The sequence below is a fragment of the Schistocerca gregaria genome, chromosome 7 (genome assembly GCF_023897955.1).
Source record: "Schistocerca gregaria isolate iqSchGreg1 chromosome 7, iqSchGreg1.2, whole genome shotgun sequence".
In the NCBI taxonomy this organism is placed as follows: Eukaryota; Metazoa; Arthropoda; class Insecta; order Orthoptera; family Acrididae; genus Schistocerca; species Schistocerca gregaria.
This window is the reverse complement of record NC_064926.1, coordinates 52,640,480-52,662,329: the sequence shown is the minus strand read 5'-3', so window position 1 is coordinate 52,662,329 and position 21,850 is coordinate 52,640,480.

Genomic DNA, 21,850 nt, shown 5'->3' with positions numbered 1-21,850 from the left:
GGGTCTCAAAGTCATCCCTCTCCCCGATTCACATGAAACGACCACCTGCTCGAGAGTAAATACTGCTACTAATTTCATGCGGCTACACTCAAGGCTGCAGAAGAAAGTGCGGATGTGTGAACAACAATGTCCAAAAACTGTCGTGGACAAAGATGCACTAATGTACCTCGCAGTGATTTGACAGAAGGTTTGGATGATGGTTTCATGTAAAGAAGATATTTACAAGAATTTATTTGTTTGATAGATATTGTGGTATATTCACTATCTACATGCTGTGCATATGAGTGTAAATACATCAGTTTTACAGTAATCCTTACTTTTCATGAAAAATGATTTTCATTACAATGATTTAAGTTACATAAATCGAAAGTAAAAGACTGTAAAGCAATATTGGTCTGTATAAATAAGAGTCTGTTTTAAAAGAAATTTCCCTTCTCTTAACATCAAATTTTAGCACTCATAAACTAAATACCTTGCTTGAACATGCATTTGTTGTACTCTGAGTAGAATTTCACCGGAAGTATTTTCTGTCACTTATATAACTTAGTTAATTGAACCGTTTTTCACAAAGTTTGAGAAAAGGAAAGTAAACTACATTAATTCTATCTTAACACTTACGACACCTATTCCTACAAACAAGCGAACTTCGTCTTTATCCACCTCAGAAACCTCATCTAAGCCTCTCTCCCGCTTTTTCCCATCCGTCGTCCTCCTTCATGGCGTCGCAGCAGTATACCACCTTTCATGCTCACCCTGTCCCACCGCAACATAGACAATCCTCAAGGAAACTTTCCTTCAACCTTACCACACTGTCTGCACCTATCACTATGTCCTCTGCTGTACCAACAATGACTTAGGGCTAAGTGGGGTTTCTTTTGGCCACATCGCACATATCCCTGTCCCACTACAATCCTTACTTAATGACAGTACCGAACTGCTTGTCCTCGTTGACTTCCTCCCAACCATGACCATCACCTGTGCTACAATCTGTGTTCATCCTGCTACCACCATTCCATATGACTTCCAGGCTCTTACTGATCACACCTTATCTGCCTGTACAGTTGCTGCAGACCTCGACGTCCATAGCCATGATCCCACAGACCTCCAGTGGTGGCATCAGTTTATTGTCTCCATCCAAGGCGATATTGTCCACTTTCCCCAGCACTCTTGTCGCTAAAGTAGTACCACCCCCAGTGTCATCTTCATCTTGCTCAATCTCTTTGTATACAATGCGATGGAAGTCCTCAGCTGCATTGGCCGTGATCACATCCCAGTCCTCCTCAACGTCCTCTGCGCCCATCGCCCTTCTATCGCTCTCTGTTCAGATATCCTTCCCAAACTCGTTCCTGATTACCTCCTGGCCGACTGGAATGCTTAAAGGGGATCCATCGACATCCAGGTCGGAAGTCACCCACTCACTTTCCAGTACCCTCATAACATCACCTAAGCTTTGTCCTTCATCCAGAAGATCCTGCCTGTCGCTGTAGCAGTCCACTTTGCTACCAAAGCTATCTGTCAAAATTGCCTTACCCTTCCTCCACAGGTGATACTTCCGCTCCATGAATCTTGCCAGCTCTACAATTCCTTCCTCCACACTCGTGACTGGGCGCATTCATTCATCACTGGCAAGTGCACACACGTCCATAAACTTTTGACAGCAGAGAAACGCCGAGACTGACCTCAGACATTTACATGGCTCAAAGCCACCGACCTTATCAGCTCCTCCAAGTACTGGTCCACCTTCCATCACTTTACTGGCAGCAATACTGCCTGCATTGCTACTCCTCCACAGCAATCGTCACTTCCCTCGTAACCTCAGAAGGGCCAATCATTTTATATTCTATCTCTTTGACGTCTTCTCTATCCCCAACGATACTCACATTCACTACTCCGTCTTCCCCACCGTCCATGAATGTGCTGATACCACCGTCCTGCCACTTACTACTAGCTTCCAGCAGTTGGACCATATTCTTCAGACAGAATTAAACACTCCCCTTACGGCACACAACATTCAACTCATCCTCTGCACCAAATGCAACATCACCACTGGTCACAATTGCAGCACCTACCACTACCTAAAGGAATGTCCTCCCTCCATTCTCTCCGCCTTTGCCACTCTGTACAACACTATCCTCTCCAGCGGCTTTTACCCCGATCAGTGGAAGACCTCCCACATCCTGCAGTTCCCTAAACCAGAGAAACCCCCTTCTGATACCTCCTTTGGATGTCTCATCTTAGTGCTCAGAAAGGTTTTAGAATCCATCCTCTCCTGCTGTATCCATCACCACTAGATCAACACCACCTCCCCTGTTTACCTAGAGTGGCTTCTGGCTCTCCTTCTCTGCCAATGACCAGCTCTTTAAACTCACCTATCTCCTCTCCCTCCGATTTAATCCCCATCGCTCTGCCAATTTTGTTTCCCTAGAACATCAGAGCTTCTACGATCGTGTATGGCATTCCGGTGTCTTTCTCAAACTTCAGACATATGCCCTTCCTATCAACTACATGCATCACATCACATCATTCCTTTCGCACCTCTTTCCTATGTCGCCATCCATAACACCAAGTCCCGTACCTTCTACCCCAGTGCATGTGTGCCCCAAGTCTCCACCCTTTCTTCTCTCATTAATCTCTTGTACACTGCCAATATGCCCATTCAATATGCCAGTGACACTGCCTGTCTTGCCCTCTGCCTTACCCGTCGAGAGTCCCATCATTCTCTTCACACTAACGTTAACCAGTTCACCACTTGGTGTAGCCAGTGGCTCCTTATGATAAACGCTTCAAAAACCCAGGCACCCGTCATAAGCCACACCACCCTTTCCTTCCAGCTGCTTGATTTCTTCCTTACCATTTATGACACTCCTATCAACCTTACTCCCGCCTTAAAATACCTTGGCCTCACAGATAACTGTCTCTCAGCTGGACTCCCCGTCTCCTTACCATCCAATACAAAGCTCTGTCTTCTGAAACACCTATCCAGCCGGACTTCGGGGTTGCATCCTACCACCATCATGCATACCTGCAAATCCTTGATCTATCCAGTCCTCTGTTATGCCACAGACCTGGATCTCTGCCCCTCCTTAGTTCTATAAATCTCTCCAAATCCTTCAACGCTATGCTGTCTACCTCACCCTCTGTGTCCATCTTCTGCCCCCATGAGGGTCCCCTATGACCTGATAACCATCCACCACCGACTTACTTACCTGAACACATGTGCATCACCTATACCATCCACAAATTCGATCCCTCTCAACTCCTGGTGTGTCCTCTCCTCTGAAACCCTCTTACATTGCGGCACCCAAACCACTGCATCCCATACACTGTGCACCTCCACATCCTTCATATTGTAGCCCAAAGGCACTTCACTATCTTCCTATCCCAAATGACGAGCTTCGTTCCAACGTGTATCAATCCTTACAAATCTGATCCCAAGCCTCCTCTCCCGTCCCTCCTTAGGGCTCCCTCTCCTTGCCTTCCCTTTGCTGCATCATACCTTCTACCTTCTCCTACCCCCTGTTCTTCTCTTGCTCCTACCCCTACTTTCCCTCTCTTTACCCTTCTTACCAGATTGCATCCTCTCCCATCCCCATCTCTCTCTTGGTGTGCTCCCAGATCCCGCCGCCCCTTCCTGCCTCCCCTTCCTCAAACACTCCTCCCTCCTTATCTCCTCTTTTCCCTTCCCCTGTCCTCCGCTCTTTTGGCATGTTCTTCCTGTTTTAACTTGTAAAGTCCTTGTGTTGTGCGGCAAGTACAGTGTTTCAAAATGTTTTTGTGCCATATGAATAAATGCTATGTCTCACATTTTTATTATGTTATAAATGCCATCAGTGTTCCATCAATGTCTTCATTCAGTGTGGTTTCTGCTTATGTTCTCTGTGGCTTTAACTTGTGACAATGTCTCCCATTTATGTTCTCCTTGTTCTGTGTACCTCATTCATGTTATATCTCCTTAAAATTTTCATAATATCTCTGTTTTACATTTGTGTGTTTCGCTCAGCTGACGAGTGGCATCAATGTGCGTTTGCCAGCCCAACCCTGACCACGTGGGGCAGGGGGACGAAATTACCATGAAGGAAAAAAGACAGCAGTACTGGGGCAGTGGGTCACTGTCCTAAGAACACTAATACCCATCCTTATATACCTCCCCGCAGCTACTCGCTTGTAAATCGGCAGGAGGGTACTTCCTGCACTTCAGTGGTAGGTTGCTACCCTATTATTATTACACGTCCTTCCGAGATAGGGTTGTTGGCTGAACTGGATGGAACACCTCTTATGTGCTAGACTAATAGTGCTAAATTCCAGCAGCTATCGACAAGACTGACTAAAGCTACTTTCTAGCACTTGAACAATAGCATCTACGTAACTCCCATGCTTCATAGCCACAGGAAACAAATATAATTTTTCCCATTAATTTTTTAATTTCCCATGAATAAGAGGAGTTAGACTACGCCAGTATTCTTTGTTGGCTATCATGGATAGGTACATTATAGTTAGACTGCTCCATATTGGAAAGAGTACACTACATCCTTCCACACCAGCAATACGACAACTGAATTTTTATCAGTAAGGAATATTTTGTACCTGCCTACTCGTGCAATGTAGGGTGCCTAGCAAGCTGTTTTCTCGGATCGCTAGACAACAGTTCAAGCAGATCATATTAATGGAGTTTATTGCGTATTCACAAAGATGTGTTGCAAGCAAATGGGGACATGCAAATAATCAGTGTCCTTCAATATATACAATATCAACACAAGCAAAGCGATGCAGTTCATAAGTCACTGCTGTAGCGTTTGTATGACGGCTCTTTTTCAATTCGCCGTGGCTATGGGGCGCGGCGCGTTAAGTTCTCTTCACGTAGATGCCGCTCCTGTCTTAGTGTCGTCCTAGAGTACGGTTCGACAGGAGTACTATTGGCTGACGTCGTCTCACAGACCTCTGCTTTCTTCTGTTCTTGATAACCTTGCTGGAGCTTCTCGTTACGCCGGAACAGAATATATTATTATTATTATTATTATTATTATTATTATTATTATTATGTCCTCTGCAATGCAATATAAGTATCATTTCAATTAACGCAATTTAAATTTACTACGAAAATATGAATTTCTCGCCATTTTTACCAATGGGAAGGGAATGGATAGGGGTGGTTAATTAATTAATTACTTAATTAATTACATGATTTGATATCAGAATTGCTTTTGTTGATGTTCATCTTAAAAGAAAGTCGGGTGATGCTAAGGGAATTAGATTAGGAAATGAGACACTTAAAGTAGTAAAGGAGTTATGCAATTTCGGGATGCGAAATTACTGATGATGGTCGAAGTTGAGAGAATATAAAATGTAGACTGGCAATGGCAAGTCCAGCTTTTCTGAAGAATAGAAATTTGTTAACATGGAGTACAGATTTAAGTGTTAGGAAGTCGCTTCTGAAAGTATTTGTATGAAGTGTAGCCATGTATGGAAGTGAAACATGGACGATAAATAGTTTGGACAAGAATAGAATAGAAGCTTTCGAAATGTGGTGCTACAGAAGAATGATGAAGATTAGGTGAGTAATGAGGAGGTACTGAATAGAATTGGGGAGAAGAGGAGTTTGTGGCACAACTTGGCTAGAAAAAGGAATCGGTTGGTAGGACATGTTCTGAGGCATCAAAGGATCAGCAATTTAGTACTGGAGGGCAGCGTGGAGGGTAAAAATCGTATAGGGAGACAAAGAGATGAATACACTAAGCAGATTCAGAGGGATGTATGTTGCAGTAGGTACTGGGAGATGAAGAAGCTTGCACAGGATAGAGTAGCATGCAGAGCTGCATCAAACCAGTCTCAGGACTGAAGACCACAACAATAACAACATCAGAATTGCATCATAACCTCTTCTTTTACTTCCAAAATTTGAAATGCAACGGTCGCAGGTTCGAGTCCTGGTCCGTCATACAGATTTGATCTGCCAGAAGAGAGGTCTCATGTTCCCCAAAGAGGGAAAAGGTGAGGAGGGACCCCTCGGGGATTTTCCAGTGAGAAAGGAGTAATTAATTGATCATCTTAATTAATTACTACATTAATTTGATATGAGTTTCATATTTAAGGTGCACTCATTGCCACATCTATACCAGGGGGTAGGGTCAAAGTTGGAGGGAGGTTACGCCATTTTGAATAAATTATCTCCTTCACTGTTACCCACTACTGATATATCTCCCGACCTGTGTCATACAATGACATAATTTTGCCAGAATATTCAGCTTTATGTGAAATATATTGGAAATAGTTTAAGTAATAAAGGAGTAATAAACTAAAACTGAGGTTTTGCTGCATGAACAGCAGTCATGTACAAATTTTCCTTTTATTTCGTTGCAGGTGCAATGACAAAAAGTTTCCAGACGTTTGAAATAATGTATAATTATTAATGGAAGTCGTTAAGTGTTCTCATTCTAAAATACTGTGTGAATGCAATCTGGATAACTGTGGACACTGATTATGGTACCCCGTGACATGCACGCAATCATTGTCACCAGTACTTGTCTTATATCGTTAATCAACGTAAGACAGTAAGTACTAATGACTATACAGGGTGAGTCACCTAACATTACCGCTGAATATATTTCGTAACTCACATCAAATATTGACGAATCGATTCCACAGACCGAACGTGAGGAGAGGGGCTAGTGTAATTGGTAAATACAAACCATAAAAAAAATGCACGGAAGTATGTTTTTAACACAAACCTTCGTTTTTTAATGGAATCCCGTTAATTTTGTTAGCACATCTGACCATGTAAACAAATACGTAATCAGTGCCGTTTGTTGCATTGTAAAATGTTAATTACATCCGGATATATTGTAGCCTAAAGTTGACGCTTGAGTACCACTCCTCCGCTGTTCGATCGTGTGTATCGGAGAGCACCGAATTACGTAGGGATCCAAAGGGGACGGTGATGGACCTTAGGTACAGAAGAGACTGGAACAGCACATTACGTCCACATGGTAACACCTTTTTATTGGTCTTTTTCACTGACGCACATGTACATTACCATGAGGGGTGAGGTACACGTACACACGTGGTTTCCGTTTTCAATTACAGAGGGGAATAGAGTGTGTCCCGACATGTCAGGCCAATATACGTTCAATGTGGTGGCCATCATTTGCTGCACACAATTGAAATCTCCTGGCGTAGTGAATGTCATACACGCCGCAGAGCATATAGTGTAATGACGCCGCAGGCTGCCACAATACGTTGTTTCATATCCGCTGGGGCTGTAGGCACATCACGGTACCCCACAGAAAGAAGTCCAGAAGTGTAAGATCAGGAGAACGGGCTGGCCAATTTATGCGGTCGCTGTCGCTCTACCTGTCTGAGCCAGCGAGGATTGCCCACGGACCAGTAATGCATGAGAACTGCCACGCATTCTCTGTTAATGCCCATTGACAGAATTGCACTCGATGATTAAAGTCATCACCATGTAATTGCTGATGTAGCGACACATGAAACGGGTGAAAGCGGTGAAAATGCAGTATGTGCATGACACTACTTTGACTCAGTTCACCCGCTCTCGCAATGTCCCATGTACTCATGTGTGGGTTCATGGCAACAGCAACTAACACACCAACTGCACCCGCTTCTCCTGTGACGGGCCTGTTACGGACCCGTTTGCGTGCAACGGCCATATTGTTGCATACAGTTGGCGGTAGATGTTTTGCAATGTGCGGCACGTTGGATGCTCTCTGTCAGGGTACCTTTCTGCATACACCCTGCAGGCTTCAGCTGCATTTCGTCGACACTCGCCATAGATGAGTATCATCTCCGCCTTTTCAGAGTTCGAATACACCATGGTCACAGTTCCTACAACACTACACTATCACAGACGTGTGGTAACACGGTGTACTACAGTTGGTCTGCGTGCGGAGACGAATACAGAATACCAATAGCAGCAAGAGCTACATGCGGACACTGCGACAGCTAGACCAAACCACAACAGTGCACTACGGCCACACTCGTAAACACGGTCGTCATCGTAAACATGTCCCTGCAGATGCTGCTCGCCGACCGTGGCCCGTGTTTGTTACAACACGCAACTGAACGTCGGAGGTTTCAAGCGTCAACTTTAGGTTACAATATCTCCGGATGTAATTAACATTTTACAACGCAACAAATGTCAATGATTACGTATTTGTGTATATGTTCAGATGTGCTAAGAAAACTAACGTGGTTCCATTTAAAAAAAGTAGGTTTTTGTTAAAAAACATACTTCCTTGCATTTTTGTATGGTTTGTATTAAACAATTACAGCCCCTTTCGTCACGTTCGATCTGTGAAATCGGTTCGTCAGTATTAGATGTGGTTTACGAAATATACCCAGCGGTAACGTTAGGTGACTCACCCCGTATTACGATAACATTTGAAATTTTAAAATTTGTTCAGTTATTATATGACACACTGAGACCAAGTTTTGATGTTGCTGGTAGTTGTTACACAGTCAATCTGCCACTGCGACTGGGCCACTTTAGCCATTTAAGTCTATAGATTAGATTACATTAGATTAATACTTGTTCCATAGATCATGAATACGACACTTCGTAATGTTGTGGAACGTGTCAGGTTAATAAAAGATGTCTGTACAAGATATTACATTACACAAAATATTGCATGACACTAATGTTTAAGGTTTTTGTTTTTTGTTTTCCCCTCAATCTATATCTAAAAATTCAGCCAATTAGAAGGAGTTGTCATCTAGAAATTGTTTTAATTTATTTTTAAATGTTAGCTGGCTATCTTTCTGGCTTTCATGCTGTTTGGTAGGTGACCAAAGACTTTTGTGGAAGCATAATTTACCCCTTTCTGTGCCAAAGTCAGATTTAACCCTGCATAGTGAAGATCATCCTTTCTCCTGGTGTTATAGCTATGCTCACTGCTATTACTTCTGAACTGGGTTGGATTATTAACAACAAAGTTCATAAGTGAATATATATACTGTGAGGTTACTGTGAGGATCCCTAGATCCTTAAATAGATGCCTGCAGGATGACCGTAGGTGGGCTCCAGCAATTATTCTGATTATACGTGTTTGAGCAATGAATACTTTTCTACTCAACTATGAATTACTCCAGAATATGATACCATACGAAAGCAGTGAATGAAAGTAGGCATAGTAAGCTAATTTACTGAGATTCTTATCACCAAAATTTGCAATAACCCTAATAGCATACGTAGCTGAACTCAGACGTTTCAGCAGGCCATCAATGTGTTGCTTCCAGTTTAACCTCTCATCAATGGACACACCTAAAAATGTTGGAAATTCTACCTTAGCTACAGACTTCTATTCAAAGGCTATATTTATTACCGGAGTTGTGCCATTTACTATACAGAACTGTAGATATTGTGTTTTATCAAAATTTAAAGAGAGTCCGTTTGCTGAGACCCACTTAATAATTTTGTGAAAAACATCATTTACAACTACATCACTTAGTTCTTGGTTTTTAGATGTTATTACTATACTCGTATCATCAGCAAAAAGAACTACCTTTGCATCTTCATTAATGTGGAATGGTAAGTCATTATTGTATATCAAGAACAGTAAAGGACCTAAGACCGAACCCTGTGGGACCCCGTACTTGACAGCCCCCCCCCCCCCCCCCAGTTTGAGGAATCAGCTGTTGTTTTAACATTACATGAACCACTTATTTCAACTTTCTTCATTCTTCCAGTTAAGTATGAATTAAACCATTTGTGCACTGTCCCACTCAAACCACAATGATTTAGCTTATCTAAAAGAATTCCATGATTTACACAATCAAAGGCCTTTGAGAGATCACGAAAAATACCAAGGGTGATTTCCAGTTATTCAGAGCATTTATAGATAATTTAAGATGTATATTAGATGGGAAAATAGAAGAAAAGTTAGGTTAAACACAGAGTAAATCTGTCAGTCTGTCATGATTAATGAGGTGACAAATTTTACTCCCCTCGAAACCATGAATAAAACATTAACAGCTGTAAAGTAATTCTTAGTAACAAACGCTACAGGCCGTGCGATTTTTACTTTTCCTAGTTCTCTTCTCTAAATTGACACTTTTGAGCAGAATTCATGGTGAGATGAACGTAATAACATCCGTCAGGTCACTGTATCGCAGCGTATTGTGATTTACATTTCAAATATTTCTTGTCCGAATAGGAATCTATTTCAGCAATCACTTCTTAATACCTAAAGGAGCTGACATTTTGATCCAAATCGATTAACTGCGCAACGTTGCTTCTGATACAATAATTAGCATTGCTTCTGTTGCAGGCTTGGTGTAATTTAGCGGAAACACGAAATGCCCTAGAATATCTGGCGAAGGTGGGCTTCCGCTCCGGAGCACAGTGTAGTCTTCAGTGGTAGTTGAACAGGACTGCTGACGTAATGAAAGGCTTCGCCCTAGGGTGGAACTAATTTGCCGCCGCTGATTGGGCGGTTGGCTCCCCGGTCACGAGCCTCTAATGCTTCCCGTTTCTCCCTTTCTGCCTCCACCGGCAGAGTAAACACAGTTACAGATGCAGGCAACCACCCGACCTCCGGGACCCAGTTAAAACCAGTCGAGTCTCGTTGTCTGTGGTCTTACGTGCTTTTATTGTTCTACCTCTGTCGAGGTCAGTTAAACAATTCTCTGATTTATGTTCTCTCTCCACCTCTCTCTTTGTCCTCAGCACCGCAACCCCCCCTCCCCAAATCCGTGGTTCAGTTAGTCTCCGTGTTTCTCTCGCACGTGTTCCCTCTTTTGCCACCTCCACCTCTGCCTTCCTTGAACCGCCATCCCCCATTACGTTGCGTCATCACTCCGTGTCGTTCTTATAGTTACGGGCATGAGAAATGGAGGTACCTAGATAAAATATACGTATGGCTGTTTAACTATATGTTTAAATGCCGAATAGTCGCTTTTACTATTTCCAACTTTTAAATACTGCACGCTTTTATCCGCTTAATCTAACTTCCTTGAAATGGCCCACAGTCGCAATTAATAAAATATTCTGTCTGTTAGTCCTAGCTAATATTCAGTCAGTATACGAAAGCAAAGCTGTCAAACACAGTTTATTGCATGTTAAATGTTAGTTTATCGTTATTCTGTAGATGAATAACGGAAAAGTAGAAAACCGAATATAATCAGTGTTTTTTGTTCTCAACCATCAAGATTTTACATGCTCAATGTCAAATATAAGGGACTGTCAAATGAAAAGGAGACGGATGGAAAAAATAAGTAAGCTGTTTATGATTTAAAAGGTGATCGCCATAGTTGTTAATAGATTCATCCCCCTGTGAGAGAAGACAGTCACTGCCTTCTTGTAAAACTGTTTGCGCTTGCCTATGGAACCACGACTGTACCCAGACGTGCAACTGCTATTCCGAGGAAAATCGACAACCTCCAACTTATTCCTTCAAAGCTCCAAATATATGGACATATGGTGGGGGGGGGGGGGGTGTATCGAGAATGTATAGGGAACGTGTAAGACCTTCTCAGCGACAGTTTTGGGCAGTCACAACAACATTGGCAACATTTGGGCCATCATTAAACTGCAACTGAATGACACCGTCGGTGAACATTAGTGGCCGTTCCATAGCGCGCTTCAATTTTTGCAAAGTGTCCGTACTGCTGTGGATCAATTGTGACGCCGTGTTCTAGAAAGTTAATGAGGAGTCGGCAGTCACAGAAGAAATTATTCACGACTTTTCTGTAGCTGACACGCCTGTTTTTTCAACTACGCTGCACGATTTTCGCTGAGAATCCTTTATACTTCCTTCACACAGTCCCGGTTTCTTCGCATGCGATTCCCATATTTTTGTAGCCCTGAAGACAGGCATTCGTTACCATTGACTCGCTTCGGACGAAGGGGTGCACACTTGGGCGGAATCCTGTTTCCGTAGGCGATCGCAAACCTTTCTCCATAAAGGCACTAGCCGTCTTGTCTCACAGTCAGTTAAATACAGGGTGTATCAAAAATAATCATCCGATTTGGCTCGTCAGTATTTCTGAAACTAATAAACACATACAGCGAATTTAGTTTTTTGATGAACGGGAAAATGAAAAAGCTCTTTTTAATATATTTTCATAGGTGTTCAATATTTCCCCTAAAGATGCACGGCATATGTCAATTCGGTATTCAAATTATTCCCACACTGCAACGAGCATGTCTTGAGTTACAGCTTCCACAGCTGCTGTTATGCGATGTCTCAGTTCATTCATTGTTGTTGGTAACGGAGGCACGTAAACAATTTTTTATATACCCCCACAGGAAATAATCACATACAGTCAGGTCCGGTGACCTTGGAGGCCAGTACTGTAAGGCTGAATCACTTGGTCCAGTGCGACTGATCCATCGTTCAGTAATCCTTCGATTTAATAATTCCACCACTTCCAGACGCCAGTGTGGCGGTGCCAAATCCTGTTGGTAAATGAACGAAGCAGACGTCACGGGCATGTCAACCTGTGGAGCTGCACGGCGAACGAGTTATGAAACTGTGGAGGATGCGTTTTAGACGTCTGTGTCAGACACCTGGGGACAGGTCGGCGATTTGCCTTTACACAACCAACTGTTTCTCGGAATTGTTCATGTCATCGTCTAATGTTGTGTGATGTAGGAAGGCCATGTCTAGTATGAGAGTCACACTGAACAGTTATTACTTACCCGCACTGCGCAAAAGGTAGAACAGAAAACGCGTTTTGTAGTCCCGACACCATATTTGCTAGAACTGAAGTGGCCGCACACTGATGCTACCTAGCGGGAACCATGAAAAACTCGAGAGTTTGCTCTTTCCAACAGTATATCTCAAATTACCTAACAGTTATGATTTATTTTTACATTGGATGATTCTTTTTGATACACCCTGTATATTAAGAGTTACGCCGATTACTTTTGAAATAATAAACAGTCTGCTTTTTTCCCCTTGCGTCTTATTTTTTTTTTTTTTTGACTGCCCCTTTTACAGGCGATTCAGCTGGCCTTACCGATGTCTTTGTATGCTAACTACAATGTCAAACTATCTGTCTTTTAAAATCCATTGGCGAGATTTTTATATTCCCTCGCTCGGTATAGAAAAATTGTTGATCCTACATAAAAATTGAGCAGGACCTTTTCCGTAGGAAAAGTAATGTTATTAAATTTCGTAGTGGCATACATTTCCGATAGAGACCGTAGCTTTCGAGTTGTTCGAGTAAAATATGCAAAAGTATCCGTCAAACGCACCCCCACTCCCATACTCAGCTCCCATCAAGCTGGATTCCTAGTAGGTTGCTCAAGGCACTCTCTCCTACCAATGCACAAATATTTTGCTACTGCACAAATTATTTCCTTCATTCGACTTTTCTTGGTCCTCACTGACTGCCATTATTAGCCCGCCGTCTTAGTCGAGGGCTTACAGCTTGTAAAACTTGAGTTTGTGTAAATTTTACCTAAAATGATTGTGAATTTTACGGGGATAAAGTAAAAAATTACGTTGTTGTATTGGTCAGGCATTCTGACTAGGAACTGTCTTGTAAGGGTTAAGTTTGGAGCGAACTGTCGACGTCATTAGTTCAAGCCTAACCTTTAAGTAACATTTCTTTCATTATCCTCACGGGCACATGTAAATTAATAATGATAAGGAAATAGCGAGTGTGCTGGTGGCGTAATATTCCAATCACGCTGTTGTTGTTGTGGTCTTCAGTCCTGAGACTGGTTTGATGAAGCTGTCCATGCTACTCTATCCTGTGCAAACTTCTTCATCTCTGAGTGACTATTGCAACCTACATCCTTCTGAATCTGCTTAATGTATTCATCTCTTGGTCTCCCTATACGATTTTTACCCTTCACGCTACCCTCCAATACTAAATTGGTGATCCCTTGATGCCTCAGAACTTGTCCTACCAATCGATCCCTCTTCTTGTCAAGTTGTGCCACGAACTCCTCTTCTCCCCAATTTTACTCAATACTTCCTTATTAGTTATGTGGTCTGCCCATCTAATCTTCAGAATTCTTTTGTAGCACCACATTTCGAAAGCTTCTATTCTCTTTCGGTCTAAACTATTTATCGTCCATGTTTCACTACCATACATGGCTACACTCCACACAAATACTTTCAGAAACGACTCCCTGACCTTTAAATCTATACTCGATGTTAACAAATTTCTCTTCTTCAGAAACGCTGCCTTGCCATTGCCAGTCTACATTTTATATCCTCTCTACTTCGATCATCATCGGTAATTTTGCTCCCCGAATAGCAAAACTCATTTACTACTTTAAGCGTCTCATTTCCTAGTCTAATTCCCTCTGCATCACCTGATTAAATTCGACTACATTCACTTATCCTCTTTTTGCTTTTGTTGATGTTCCTCTTATATCCTCGTTTCAAGACACTGTCGATTCCGTTCAACTGCTCTTCCAGGTCCTTTGCTGTCTCTGACAGAATTACAATGGAGGTATGTTTGATGGACAGTTTCCTACGCGTTTCTTGTCAGTTCGAAAACCGTAGGCACCAGCAAAGACGTATCGCAGAAGAAAATGTTACTACTTTAAGTTTCCGACAAAAACGTCGTGTTCATTTTTCTGTAGGGTTGATAGCGAACGCTTATCGAACAAGAGAATATGGAAACTCGGCGCGTAGTATTTGAAGGCCAGATAATCACTGCGGGTTGCATAAAACGACATCGGTAGGGGCAGCTGAAGCACTCTATGTTTAACACCTGAAGTAATTTGTAAAGTAATGAGATGTTAACTGTTTTATATATGAAAGTTCAATTATTTACAGTATCGGTGTGGGGTTTACTCGTAGTTCATGAAGAAACAAGTGGAATGTAACAGACGCAGCTTTTTGTGTGGACAATATGCACAAGTGTCTACCGTATAGCATCTAGTGAACAAAGCAAGACGATATGTCCCTGTATCTGCAGGCTCGCCGCTGTTGAAAGTAAAATACCAGCTTTTGTCAGCGGAGCTCTTAATCTCTTTACGGGCGACCGCGTCCCGGGCCAGTGCAGTCTGTTGCATCCACAGCTTACCACTAGAGCCGCACGCGGCGATACACTGCGACCGCGCAGACCTGCCACTGGTCGGTTACAGAGTTTGTGTGGAGTTCTTTGTACGCTGCACGCGGAAAGCCGCGGCGATCTCTGCGGCAATAACCGCATTATATAGCCATTGTACCTCAAGCTCTTTACGCTGCGGGATTTCGTTTCATGTTTGTGGATTTGAAATTCGCTCTGCAAGCCGCAAAGTTTCCATAGCTAAACCGATATGCGCCAGTCGCGTATTGCTCCATCGTTTCAGGCTCTATTCAAAAGAAAAAATCTTTACCGCGCATGCAATACACTTTCGTAACTGCATTCCGGCTGATGAGCTCTGCTAACTTCGAAAGTCTTCTTCTGTCCATCAGTTATAGCACTTCAACAATGTGATTCATGTACCGAGAAAGGTAGTTTAGGAAACTGAATACAAATCCCCTTATGCTCACCAGATTTACACTTTTCGTGGTTTCTTAAATCGCTTAGCTCTTATACCATATTGGATCTTTCCATGAAAAATATGTGAGCCTGTGAGTGCTATTCTGTCATTCTACGCAACAGGTTAATCTGAGATGTACCCTTTACCCTTTGGCTCCTGCAAGATGCAATTTTCCCCCTACACTACTACAGAAGTCAGACCGACGCCCCTAACGTTCTAAAGAGAAATGCCTGAAAAACTTTCAGCAATAAATATCTTCTGGAGTCGTCCGCTGTAAGGAAATGACACAAAATTTCACAAAATTTCTTACGTAACCAGTGGGATACTTGGGTATTGGAGTAGTGCTAGTTAGTGTAAGAAAAACATGAAACTACGGAAAATTATTATTAATTTTGCAAAAATTCTGAGAAATCACAATGAAACCTTTAGTTAAAAACTGAACAAGTTATTTCCCGGTTCTTTTCGGAATGTGACCTCTCAAGGATAGGATTCGCTAATGAAATTTCTGTACAAAGTTTAAGATTGTTATTGACTTGGCAGAATGGCTGAGAGCTGCACATACTGAACTTCAGTTGTGGAGGAAATATGGGGATCGCAAGAGCTGTAGCGCACAATATCGTGAGCTGCGATGACTGATATCTGCGCTGCTCGATGCTGACACATAAGATAACTCTCACTCTATCTGGATTGACCTTCGCCAATCAAACTCTCCCTACGCTTTGATGAAGTCAAGGACTCCTGTTCTCCCCTAGTCTAACTACTGGCGTGGTAAACCAGTCAGATAACCAGTCCACCGCGATGCCACTCAAAAATTCGCTTGTAGGCGCTTAACTATAACTCTGTCTGTTCACACAGCACAATAAGAGTGTCGGCCAACACAGTGAACAAAACTTAATCGAAAGGACTCAATACAGATTCGCACTCCGATTCGCTCTCGACAGAGGTGCTCTCCCAGTGAAATACTGAGGAGAGACTTGTTCCTCACTCTTTGAGTACACGTACGAGCGTGCACGCTCCCGTTACGTGTTCTCGCTCCAAGACCGACAGCGGAACGGCCCCTCTCCATGCCAGACGTGAAGGGGTATATCTTTCGGTCTCTTCCAGTACTCCTTCAGCTCAAGGCATCAGAAATAACGTCTGCCAATCAGCATTGCTCCTCTAAAATGGGAGAATGACGTTTCGTTTAAGGCGACCAATTACGAAATCTGTAGCACCGGCATTTGGCGTTTGCTGTCTCCCTGTGAAAATCTCTGAAACGGCATGCTATGTTGTAAAGAATGTGTAGGCTGGGCGCTCCCATACAATGTAGCGGAATTTGCTTTTAAGCCGAACACGGGATAGTTCGCCGGCCGTGGTGACCGAGCGGTTCTACGCGCTTCAGTCCGGAACCGCGCGACTGCTACGGTCGCATGTTCGAATCCTGCCTCAGACATGGATGTGTGTGAAGTCTTTAGGTTAGTAGGGTTTCAGTAGTTCAGTAGTTCAGTAGTTCAAATACCGGCCTTAATTTGAGGAAGAAATTTCTGAGGATGTACGTCTGGAGTACATCACTGTATGGTAGTGAAACATGTACTGCGGGAAAACCTGAACAGAAGAGAATCGAAGCATTTGAGATGTGGTGCTATAGACGAATGTTGAAAATTAGGTGGACTGATAAGGTAAGGAATGACGAAGTTCTATGAAGAATCGGAGAGGAAAAGAATATGTGGAAAACACTGATAAGGAGAAGGGACAGGATGATAGGACATCTGCTAAGACATGAGGGAATGACTTACATGGTACTAGAGGGAGCTGTAGAGGGCAAAAACTGTAGAGGAAGACAGAGATTGGAATACGTGAAGCAAATAATTGAGGACGTAGGTTGCAAGTGCTACTTTGAGATGAAGAGGTTAGCACAGGAAAGGAATTCGTGGCGGGCCGCATCAAACCAGGCAGTAGACTGATGATAAAAAAAAAAGTTCTAGAGGACTGACGACCTCAGCTGTGAAGTCTCATAGTGCTCAGAGCCAGAGCCACGGGGGGAGGGGGGGGGGGGGGTCGTGCTTCCCTTCATTCGGGCAAACGCTGTCTGCTCCATGGGCAGTCACCGGCCGATATAAATAGGCTGAGTTCTCCTCTTAAGGGACCGGCCCCCCGGCGTGCGGTTTGCGTCTCCCGAACTAAAAACCCCTGAGACTGTCGTGTCTTGAATGACTGTGTGTTTGCCAGCCTCGAGTATTTCAGTCTCGGAGCGCATTTCGATTTATTAGTTATTTTCACATCGTTTACATGAATTCATACAACATACACTTTATCTTATCGAGTTTGGGTTCGAATGAAGCGTCTTGATGTTCGGAATATGATTGTGAGGGCGGAATACGTAAGCAATGAAGGTCAGGAGACCACGACATCTTACAAATAAAAGAAACGGGTGATTCCTTCGCCTATCCTCATCTGTCCCTAACGACCGCGCCGTCGACAGGATGTTTATTTCCAACTTTCGATGTGTGTTCCACGAAACCAAGTTGCAGTGTACACGAAAATACTCTAGTCCAAAGGGCAAAATATCTAAACACTTTGCCTCTGCAAAAAGATGTTTATTTCCTCTGATGTTATGTGTTGTTCTGGTCATATGTTTCACCTGACACTAGTTACAGCCAACGATGATGACTCCTTACTAGTAAAGGTGTCGTAAATGAAAGGTTCAATTTAGCCAATAATTCACTTTAGTCCGCTTGTGGTGGTGCAGTGGGTAGCACAATGGTCTCGCATTCGGGAGGACGATAGTTCAAACCCGCGTGGGGCCATCCTGATTTAGATTTTCCATGATTTCCTTTAGCTAGTTCAGTCAAATCATGGGATGGTTCCTTTGAAAGGGCACTAGCGATTTCCGTCCTCATCCTTCCTTAATACGATGGGACCGACGGCCCCGCCGTTTGGTCTCTTCTAGAGATGGCAAAGTCGTTCATCCTTGGGAACTAGTTCATGGGTGATCCCTCTTTCTTGGGAACGGTTCATTTTTACACGTTCACCGTTTATTGTGGTACATGGTTCTTATGAAATGTTGAAAATTAGTAGCATAGGTGACTGAAGATGGAAGGCGCCAACAGGGGGACTTGCCTCCACCTTGGAGTACAAAGTTATTATTCATAACAGAATTCCTATACACTTGTAATTTTCGTGATTCTGCAGACATCTCGTTTAGCCAACTGTAGCGTTATGTGGCTGATCGCAGTGAAATAATATAAGGTGGCGCGTGAAAAACCGGCCCCGAGAACAGACTGCTCGCCAATGACGCACGACTTGTTGACCGCTACGACCGGAATAGATAAACATGTAATAATTAGGCAGTGAAGATGTTCAAATGTGTGTGAAATCTTATGGGATTCAACTGCTAAGGTCATCAGTCCCTAAGCTTTCATATTGCTTAACCTAAGTTTCCTAAGGACATACACACACACTCATGCCCGAGGGAGGACTCGAACCTCCGCCGGAGCAGTGAAGAAATAAGAAATAAGCTAATGCAAGTAACTTCGAAACAATTGTTGACGATTTGTAAGTGACAATGAGGAGTCTAGTACTTGGGATCGATTTTTCGTGCGACGCCCTATGCCACTGAAATAGTATTATAGGATTTCTCATATTATCTTTACAAAATGTGACACCGAACACTTGATTACGAAGCACAGGTTTCATTCGGTTGTAAGTCGGTCTGCCTTCCATAACAATGAATATGCTCTTTTCCTTGTATAAAAAAAAAGACCGAATATGGCCACTCGTGTGTGCCGTGCCGACATCCCTTACATGTGTAATAACAAAAAATCTTTCCTTTTTACAACTACACTCCTGGAAATTGAAATAAGAACACCGTGAATTAATTGTGCCAGGAATGGGAAACTTTATTGACACATTCCTGGGGTCAGATACATCACATGATCACACTGACAGAACCACAGGCACATAGACATAGGCAACAGAGCATGCACAACGTCGGCACTAGTACAGTGTATATCCACCTTTCGCACCAATGCAGGCTGCTATTCTCCCATGGAGACGATCGTAGAGACGCTCGATGTAGTCCTGTGGAACGGCTTGCCATGCCAATTCCACCTGGCGCCTCAGCTGGACCAGCGTTCGTGCTGGACGAGCAGACCGCGTGAGACGACGCTTCATCCAGTCCCAAACATGCTCAATGGGGGACAGATCCGGAGATCTTGCTGGCCAGGGTAGTTGACTTACACCTTGTAGAGCACGTTGGGTGGCACGGGATACATGCGGACGTGCATTGTCCTGTTGGAATAGCAAGTTCCCTTGCCGGTCTAGGAATGGTAGAACGATGGGTTCGATGACAGTTTGGATGTACCGTGCACTAATCAGTGTCCCCTCGACGATCACCAGAGGTGTACGGCCAGTGTAGGAGATCGCTCCCCACACCATGATGCCGGGTGTTGGCCCTGTGTGCCTCGGTCGTATGCAGTCCTGAATGTGGCGCTCACCTGCACGGCGCCAAATACGCATACGACCATCATTGGCACCAAGGCAGAAGCGACTCTCATCGCTGAAGACGACACGTCTCCATTCGTCCCTCCATTCACGCCTGTCGCGACACCACTGGAGGCAGGCTGCGCGATGTTGGGGCGTGAGCGGAAGACGGCCTAACGGCGTGCGGGACCGTAGCCCAGCTTCATGGAGACGGTTGCGAATGGTCCTCGCCGATACCCCAGGAGCAACAGTGTCCCTAATTTGCTGGGAAGTGGCGGTGCGGTCCCCTACGGCACTGCGTAGGATCCTACGGTGTTGGCGTGCATCCGTGCGTCGCTGCGGTCCGGTCCCAGGTCGACGGGCACGTGCACCTTCCGCCGACCACTGGCGACAACATCGATGTACTGTGGAGACCTCACGCCCCACGTGTTGAGCAATTCGGCGGTACGTCCACCCGGCCTCCCGCATGCCCACTATACGCCCTCGCTCAAAGTCCGTCAACTGCACATACGGTTCACGTCCACGCTGTCGCGGCATGCTACCAGTGTTAAAGACTGCGATGGAGCTCCGTATGGCACGGCAAACTGGCTGACACTGACGGCGGCGGTGCAGAAATGCTGCGCAGCTAGCGCCATTCGACGGCCAACACCGCGGTTCCTGGTGTGTCCGCTGTGCCGTGCGTGTGATCATTGCTTGTACAGCCCTCTCGCAGTGTCCGGAGCAAGTATGGTGGGTATGACACACCGGTGTCAATGTGTTCTTTTTTCCATTTCCAGGAGTGTATTTCTTCAGCTTTTTATCGAAAGAGTGAAGTAAGCTAATACGCCGTTTTGTTCCCTGAAAAGATGTATGTATTATGTACCACGTAATTTTCATGTAGTTCACGTAATTATAAAATACATTTTAATTACCGTTCGTGGATGCAGAATAGAATAAGAAAAGAACCAGAAGTTCAGAGTTCAGCAAAGGTTTCAAACAGATCTAGAATAGGCTAGCGAAGCGAACGAAACGAACAACAACAACGCGAAACTGAACCAACTATGAGCAGTCGGCAGTGGAACTGCCACCAGTGGCCACTCGAAGAAGGACGAGTCCGGCCGACCGAGACCGAGACCGAGACAGACGGGAACGAGACCGACCTTTTCCCGTTCCCGGGAACTGTAAGTAGAAAGCCGCGACCGTTCCTTAGAATTCGTTCCTCGCTCGTTCCGTTCATCTTGGTGAAGCGTTCCTTTTGACCCGTTAGTTCGAGAACGACCCATCTCTAGTCCCTTCCCCCAAACAAACCAACCAATGATTTCATCCTAGCTAAGTACTCGGCGTTGCTGCGATATGTATTTATTCCACTCTTCTGTTAGTGAATCTCATATTAGCCCCTCTATCCATCTCCTCGTCGTCCCACTCACTCTCTGTACATCTGCGGTTGGTTTCTGTTGACCGATGATATCTCATTCGATGCACGTCATATTCGTTTGCATTTTCTCTTTATCTTGTGTACGTGCTGAACACGTTTGTGATAATCGATCCAGTTAAATTTCATTTCGCTCTTTGCGTTGCACTGCAGTTGGGTTGAATCGGAAATTCGTTAGGTTTCTAGCACAGTGACTTCTGCGACCTAAATTGCTGCGTCTTATTGGAGTCATTGCCATAAGATTAAACTGTGTGATTTCACTTTATTTGTGTCGATTTTGACCCAAGAGCTATCTGAAATTCACAGTTCAACTCAAAATGGACAATTGATTCGATTCTTGCTACTGTTCGTTACTTCAAAACTCACAGTATTTTTAAATAGATCCGTAAATTTGTTTGGAAGAATACAACGAAACTTAATTCATTTCATAAAATGAATGCGATAAAAGTACAACAAACAGAATTCAACCAAACGTAACACCCCAGGCAGTTTTTCGTCACAGTGTAAACGATTAACTTCATTCACATTTTGACAGT